General features: G+C 45.0%; 1 pseudogene; it reads left to right on the top strand.

Annotated features, from left to right (window-relative positions):
• The first annotated feature begins 317 nt into the window (after window positions 1-317).
• Window positions 318-7,533, top strand: LOC101111934 (ubiquitin carboxyl-terminal hydrolase 46-like; annotated as a pseudogene).
• The last annotated feature ends 846 nt before the right edge of the window (window positions 7,534-8,379 follow it).

The raw sequence follows: 8,379 nt of genomic DNA, 5'->3' as shown, positions 1-8,379 counted from the left end.
GAAGAACATTTCCATAAGAAAAATGCATTGGTTAGCTAAAGGTTTGAGAAAAGTTAAGTTTAGGCAGAACCAGGTGTCATCATGACAGCACAGGATTTAAAAGGAACCTTTTAATTTTGTATAGAGAAGGGGAAAAAAATCTGACATTTGTGGTTTGTGCAGGAGACACAGGAGACCTGGGTTAGATCCCTGGGTTGGAAAGGTCCCTGGAGGAGGAAATGGCAAACCCACTCCAGTACTCTTGCCTGGGAAATCCCATGGGCAGAGGAGCCTGGCGGCTATAGTCCATGGGATTGCAGAGTCAGACGAGGCTGAGCATGCATACACAGGCATCGGAGGTAGGGTTCCCTGAGAGAGGCCGCTATGTCCAATTTATAGGCGACATCCTTTAGCGATTTACTTGTCTGTATGGGGGTTTGTGTTAGGCCACTTCAGTCAGGTCTGACTCTTTGCAGACTTATAGACTATAGCCCGCCCGCTGGGCTCCTCTGTCCATGGGAGTCTCCAGGCAAGAATGCCAAGTGGGCTGCCTTTCCCTCCTCCAGGGGATCTTCCAGACCCAGGGATCGAACCTGCATCTCTCTATCTCCTGGATTGGCAGGCAGGTTCTTTACCACTAGCACCACCTGGAAAGCCCTCTACTTGTACCAGAATACAAAGTTTGTTCTCTATTACAATAGGACCCAATCCCAGGTCCTTTCATTCTAGACCCAGAGCACCTCTCACTGTCCCATGTTCCCTTTTACTGTCCTGGGCAGTGTGTGTAGGGAAGTTATCTGGCCTCATTAAGTCAAAGTCAGCTGTTCATGTTTGCAGACCCTCTTCTGATGAAAGCCTCATGGGATATACACCTCTTGCTACTTTACCTTGAATCAGTTTGGCAAAAGGCATGATATTTACCATCCCCCTTTGCCTCCAGTATTAGATCAAGAGATCATATTAGTTAGCATTAGTTAGTTAGTTAGTAGGATTCAAAAAGTCTTGATTGAATGATCCTGTGTGCCAGGCAGTATGCTTATGGCTGGAAACCCAGAGACAAAGAAGTGAGATGTTGTCCTTGTCTCTAAGAACTCCTACTACAGCAGGAATATAACACAGAAAACAGATAGCGACACAGTATAGCAGAAACAGCCTCTCAGGAGAAGAGGTGATATATGGTCTGCACCTTAGGGGTGAGCGGGATTTCACCAAGAGGAGAGAGTTAAACTGTGATTTATTCTCTGTGGAGCGCAGGGAAACTCTCATCTAGTTTCAGCTGCCTGGAGGAAATGTTCAAGCACACCTTCTGTTTTGTTTGAGTGCTTAAGTTTTCCCAGTGTGGCTTGACTGAATGGATTAAAAATCTAGTTATCTTGGATTTGCATGCTTCGGAGTCAGCAGTGTGGGCAGTTGCTGGATGAACATTCTGATTGCCTTGCAGGTGATCCAGTTGGGTCTTAGCGGATGTGAAAGGACTTGTAAGGATCCTGTCGTATTTTAGTCATTCGGATGGCCGTTATCACTAGTTGGAGACGATTGGGGGGTGGTTGAGATAGCTGCTGGATTGTCTCTGTGTGTGTCGTTATTCCACAGGGAGAAAGAGGCCCCTGAGGGCTTTCTGGACCCCTAGGTGAGGAAGGTTGCTGGGGTGCACGAGGTCCCAAGGTGAGTGTGGCCTTGGGCTGCAGCGTTCTTTCCTTGTCTCTGTTTTATCCCTTGAATTTAAGGAAAATCTTCATTCTTCAACATAGCTGTGGTGTTTTCACTCTTTCTCATAGGGAGGGCTTCCTGGAAGTAGAAGTAGAGCCTGAGCAAAGGAATCCAATGTAAATAGTTCGTTGGGAGGGGATCAAAGTAAACACTGGTAGTGGAGTGTGAGACGTGGAGAAGTGAGATGGAAGGGACTGCTGCTGCTGCTGCTGCTGCTGAGTCGCTTCAGTCGTGTCCGACTCTGTGCGACCCCATAGACGGCAGCCCACCAGGCTCCCCTATCCCTGGGATTCTCCAGGCAAGAACACTGGAGTGGGCTGCCATTCCCTTCTCCAATGCATGAAAGTGAAGTCGCTCAGTCGTGTCCGATTCTTTGTGACCCCATGGACGGCAGCCCACCAGGCTCCTCTGTCCATGGGATTTTCCAGGCAAGAGTACTGGAGTAGGGTGCCATTGCCTTAAGGGAAGGCGGCCTCAAAAGGCTGCCTTGCTGTTCAGTAACCACTGTGGGTGGACGGAGCTTAATTCTGCTGGGGAACGGTGGGAACCAGCGTGAAACAAACATGCATTTCAGTGTTATCCCACTCCAGGGTGAGGGGGTGGGGCTATTCAAGCACCCAAATGCTGTCAGGCATTAGCTGAGGGCTGCTCTCAAGGGGCATTAATTCCCCAGTACTTCTGGACAGCCTTGTGTGTGGACAGGCTCTGGTTCCAGGAAAGAACCCTCAGGAGAAGAGTCACAGAACCGGCAGCTGGAGGCGGGCTTGAGATCCTTAAAACATTAAAGGCTGATGGGTGGGGCATCGTTGCCTTAAACGTTTCTTAACTTTCTAGGATTAGACAGTCTCCTTCAGTAAGGCTAGAAAGTCTTGTCTGCAACTTCAGAGTCCTATAGAGTTTTTCTGATCACAATGACCATATTCTGCATATTCTAATGTTTCTCTTTCAATGAATTTATCCTGTTGTTCCTGGAAGCCTTCTCGTGCTTGTTATTCAGTGTATTCTCATTTTTGTGTGACAAAATATGATTGTTATAAGTGGAAAGTCACTACTGTTTCCAGCTCAGCCCTTACCGTGTGAGGAGTGGCAAGGTGCAATTTTCTTCACATCGTAGGTGCAGGGAAGTGGTAGTGATCAGTGCTGCAAAGTCCATTATGGTTACTGGAGGAGGAATCTTCATTTTGATCTAAAAAATTACATTTTCTTGAAATTAGGGACATATGATTCTCTAAGTTAAACAATAGTTTAAAAGCCTCATCAATAGTCATTTTTATTTCTTCTTAACTTTAGGGAGCAAGAGGTTTTTCAGGAGAAAAAGTGAGTGATCTTCCTTACTCTTTTTAAACTGGAGAACTGATTCTTTGGGAAACGCAATAACAAATTCACTTGTTTTTCCTTCCTTGAGTGAGGTGGGACTTAAAGCTTTCAAAAAAGGGAATATGTCAGATGCTATTAATGGCCAAACGGCCACGCTAATGAATGGCCAATTGTAAGGCATGTATTTCAGGCTTACGGCCTGGGTCTATATGATAACTTTTAAGCCCTGCTAATTCTATAAAAATTGAGCCATCTGTTTGTCATGTTTATTTGGAAGAGTTGGTCCTGAATTCAAGGCGTGGTCAGGAGGGTCTGGTCAAGCTTGGTGTCAAGTAGGAGAGAGATGCTAGCACACTGCTGCAAAGGAGCTGGCATAGTAGGGAATGACTTTGTATTCAGAAGCAAAGTATCCATTTGCTTGTCCATTCATTCAGAAAAATTTATTAGGTACCTTCTCTGTTCCCCACATTACCCTTGGGAATGGTTACAAAGTGGTGAAAAGTCAAGCAATGGCTGCTGCTGCTGCTAAGTCACTTCAGTCGTGTCCGACTCTGTGCAACCCCATAGACAGCAGCCCACCAGGCTCCCCCGTCCCTGGGATTCTCCAGGCAAGAGCACTGGAGTGGGCTGCCATTTCCTTCTCCAATGCATGAAAGTGAAAAGTGAAAAGTGAAAGTGAAGTCGCTCAGTCGTGTCCAACTCTGTGTGGCCCCATAGACGGCAGCCCACCAGGCTCCTCCATCCATGGGATTTTCCAGGCAAGAGTACTGGAGCGGGGTGCCATTGATAGAACTCCTTTACTCAGGTCTCCTGGTTCTGATCCACCCCTATAGCCTGTGCCCAACACAGCATGTGATTTTAGCCCAGCAGTTTTGTGTGCTCATATTCCTTCTCTAACTCAGCCATATGTTTGCTAAAAAAATGCCTGAAACTTGATTTCCTCGTGTGGCCAGTAGGAGTAAATCAACCAACCATCCCACATATGTGACATGCATCTTATTCTCCTTGCAGAACTTCAAATATTTTTCTTCAAAAGATGCTTTATAAACTCTTTTCTTCAAAAGAGTTTCCCTGGTGGCTCAGACGGTAAACCATCTGCCTACAATGCAGGAGACCTGGGTTCAATCCCTGGATTGGGAAGATCCCCTGGAGAGGGAAATGGCAACCCATTCCAGTACTCTTGCCTGGAAAACCCCAAGGATGGAGGAGCCTGGTAGGCTACAGTCCATGGGGTCGCAAAGAGTTGGACATGGCTGAGCGACTTCATTCACTGAGATAGTTGGCAAAATGAACGATCCCTAATTTGAAAGTGATGGAATGCTTGATGAATATAGCTGCCAGTTTTTACTTTCACCGCTAGTTAGCCCCAGTGTTTCAGTTCTTTTCTAAAGAAGTTTTTTTTTTTTTTTTAAGTCTTTCAAAATGCATACACACTCATTTAATTCCTACTTCTTCTGGAATCATCCAAGTTTCCATTATGCAGATTAATTCAGGGATATTTGCCAGTCTTTTCAAACTAAAAAAATAGTCAGTGGCATATTCTCAGGTTGCTTTTGTGTGCCTTAGCTTCAGAATAAAAGAATGTAAAACTATGAAAAAAAAAAAAAAAGATACCCAACGGCAAAAGGACCAAAGTTAGCATGTAGACAACCTGTGAGGAATGTTTCATTCAGTCTTGTGAGGGAGTTACAGTACTTCTTCCAGTGTAAAAATTTAAAAGGAAGCCTTTCTGTCCATTCAAAATCTGAGTTCCTTTTCTTTAACAGCTGAGCTGTCAGGAAAAACAGTACATAGAGCTACTATCCACCTCAGGAAGAAAATAATTACTGCTTTTTAATGCTTGAATGCGGTATATAAATGTTGTTTCAGGAGGCCTAGATTCTTGTACCAACTGAGAACAAACTTAGCAAAGAAATTAACATCAGAACAAGAACACATACCCTGGTCCTCTTTGCCTAATGTTCTCCTCTTTCTTTGCACTGCAGGGCAACCCTGGTGAGGAGGGTGCTGATGGCTTGCACGGAGACCAGGTACACAAAGTCTTCATTCTGTGTCCCCAGCCCCTCTCTGCCCCTACTAGTGTGGCATTAATAGTCTTCACGGTGGTCACGATTGGTCTGGAAATGTAAGGAAAGACGCATGCTTAACAATGTCGAAAGTTAGTTTACATATTTGCTATTATCTTCAAAACACAAGGGCCTTAGAAACTTAACTCCCATTTCACATATTATTGTCCAGTATTTTATTTCTGTCTTTTTATTTTGTTACTTTCTACTAAATGAGACTTTGTTATAATTATGGTTTTATTTAGTTGATCCTTATCGGGCTTTACCCTCATTTCTGTTGCTATCACTGATACCTTCAAAGGAACGTGAAAAGATGGTGTTTCTTTTGCTTAAGGTACAACTTTTGGAGTTTTTCTTTAATAAAGCTTGTAAACCTCCGTGGTTGTTTTTTAATCTGAAAAAAATAATCTCATGATTTTACACTTTTACTTGAAAGATTGTTCTTCGGTAAACTATTTTCTCTCAGACCTTGGAAATGTGATTTTTGTATTCTCCTGGGCTTCTATTGTCTTCTCTCCTTCACTTTTGCTGTTAAGAAGTTATCCATCAAGCTGAAAGTTTACCCCAGCTCACCTCCGCACTGCCAGGACCACCATGCCTGGCCTCCCCTTGAACACTCCACTGTGGCCAGTCCTGTTTTCACCTTATAAAGACGGTGGTGTGGGATTGCTGTAACCTTTAGACTAATGGCTGTCTGAAACATTGCCTCCACCTATAATATGCCTGCAGTATTCTGTGATGATTTGACAGAGAAGGACACCTGTGTTTCTCCTTCTCAGATATTTTGAGTGGTGCCTCAAAGGGCACCCAATGCCTCTACTCTGGAAAAAGACATTGATTCAGTGCAGTTTCCAATCAATGAACAATGCTTTGAATTGATCAACTTCAGAAACACACGCTGCTGTGATTCCGTGCTGCAGCCTTGAACTCCCACCAGAGGTTCTGGGAGAATGTCCTGGCATACAAGGCCCAACCCAGAAAGAAGGAAAACTTGTTGACCTGTCTGGGAGACCGTTTCCACAGCATTGCCACTCTGGAGAAGGTTAGTGTGACCCCACCAAAGAAGTGCATTTCGAGGCTGAGACACGAGAGCGATCTCTTAGACAATTACATGCAGCAGGATGCTCATGAACGTTTAAATCATTTGCTGGATGGGAACATCCTGCAGGGAGAGAAGCAACTAAATGGGAGGTTAAAAAATGGCAGCGGGAAGGAACTGCTGCTGCTGCTGAGTCGCTTCAGTCGTGTGCTGGCGACGGGATGAAACACCAACACTGCAGAGTGGTTTGAATCTTTATATTTTAACACTTGCTTTTTACAGCTGCTTTATTTTATATCCCTTGCACAACAACCTACAGGGCAAGCTGCCAAGCACTATGATTCAGAGACTATACAGTGCGCCGCAGGGTGAAATAACCTTTACCTTGACTTATTTACTGCAGCTAAGACTTTGTTTTGGGGAGCTTCCTAATCAACTTAGAATCCGTTTTGTCCCAGGGTCTGTTCCTTTTGAGGAATCAGAGAAACATCCTTGTGTGCAAGAAATGTTCTTTTCCCACGGGAACAAATAGGATTCTTAGCTGAACATCTCGTTTGCAAGAATGTTCAGCCCTGGTTGAGAGTCTCGTTTGCAAGCACTTCTCAACCTTCTTTTTACCTTGTTCCCTACAGTCGTGTGACCCCACAGACGGCAGCCCACCAGGCTCCCATGTCCCTGGGATTCTCCAGGCAAGAACACTGGAGTGGGTTGCCATTTCCTTCTCCAATGCATGAACGTGAAAAGTGAAAGTGAAGTCGCTTAGTCGTATCTGACTCTTAGCGACCCCATGGACTGCAGCCTACCAGCAGAGAATGATAAACCAGAACTCACTTGTGTCCATGAGATTTCTCAGGGAGCACTCACCCATGAAACTTGATGCTTGAGCTGTGAAACTGTTTGTAGCAAAAGATGAAGATTTTCTTGACCTTTGTGTCCATGTGGAGCAGAATATATCTATTGCTGCCTGTCTGAGAGACTTCAGCAACACAGAAGCACTGTTGTGGACAGGAATTTTGTCAGGCAGCAGGTTGCAGGCCCAGCAAAGGGTGCGCGTCAGAAAGCTGCCCATGACTTTGGCCTTGCACGTCAAGCGGTACAAGTATGTGGAGCAGCTCCACGTACACCAAACGATCTTAGCAGGTGGTCTTCCTGCTGGGACTGTAGCTCTCCAACGCCTGCAGTGACATGGAGCATCTGGCCTGTGTGTATGCCCTCGTTGTGCTGGCGGTCCACTGGGGCAGCGCTCCTAATCGTGGCTTTATGTCCATTTTACTGTGGTGAAAAGTCATGGCTTCTAGCTTTTGTTTGATGATGATGTGGTAGAGAAAATGGGTGCCCAAGCTACTGAAGAATTCTATGGCCTGACTTTAGATATAAAAAAATTCAGAATCTGGATATATTTTATTCTATCCATCAAGATAATAACTTAAAGGACTGTGGGACTCATCTGAATGGGGGGAAATGTTCAAAGCACTCTGAGCTGCAGACGTTTCTCTGCAGACACCCATCCCCCCCAAGAGGCCCACCAGCAGTGTACTCTGTGTCTCGGGGGTCTGGCTGTGTGACTCCTCCGCCTTCCCTCTAGCTCCCCTTCATTTTCCTACATGCAGCTCTACTCGTGGTTTTAAGTTAGTCTGAGGTAGTGTTAACTGCAGTCAGATAGTAGTAAGGTTTAGACAAATGACATTTGCTAATTTTAGAATTGAAATCAAGATTGCTGGGAGAAACATTAACAACCTCAGATATGCAGATGATACTACTCTAATCTAGTCAAAGCTATGGTTTTTCCGTAGCTATATATAGATGTGAGAGTTGGACTATAAACAAGGCTGAGTGCTGAAGCATTGATGCTTTGAATTGTGGTGTTGGAGAAAAATCTTGAGAGTCCCTTGGACATCAAGAAAATCAAACCAGTCCATCCTAAAGGAAATCAGTCTTGAATATTCATTGGAAGGACTGATGCTGAAGCTGAAGCTGAAGCTCCAATACCTTGCCCACCTGATGAAGAATTGACTCCCTGGAAAAGACCCTGATGCTGGGAAAGATTGAAGGTAGGAGGAGAAGGGGACAAGAGAGGATGAGATGGTTGGATGGCATCACTGACTCAACGGACATGAGTTTGAGCAAGCTCCAGGAGTTGATGATAGACAGGGAAGGCTGATGTGCTGCAGTCCATCAGGTTGCAAAGAGTCGGACGCAACTGAGTGACTGAACTGAACTAAATTGAATGGCAGAAAGAGAAGAGAAACTAAGGAGCCTCTTCATGAA

The sequence above is a fragment of the Ovis aries genome, chromosome 1 (assembly GCF_016772045.2).
Source record: "Ovis aries strain OAR_USU_Benz2616 breed Rambouillet chromosome 1, ARS-UI_Ramb_v3.0, whole genome shotgun sequence".
In the NCBI taxonomy this organism is placed as follows: domain Eukaryota; kingdom Metazoa; phylum Chordata; class Mammalia; order Artiodactyla; family Bovidae; genus Ovis; species Ovis aries.
The sequence above is the reverse complement of the archived record's forward strand: the minus strand, read 5'-3'. Positions and strand labels throughout refer to the sequence as shown.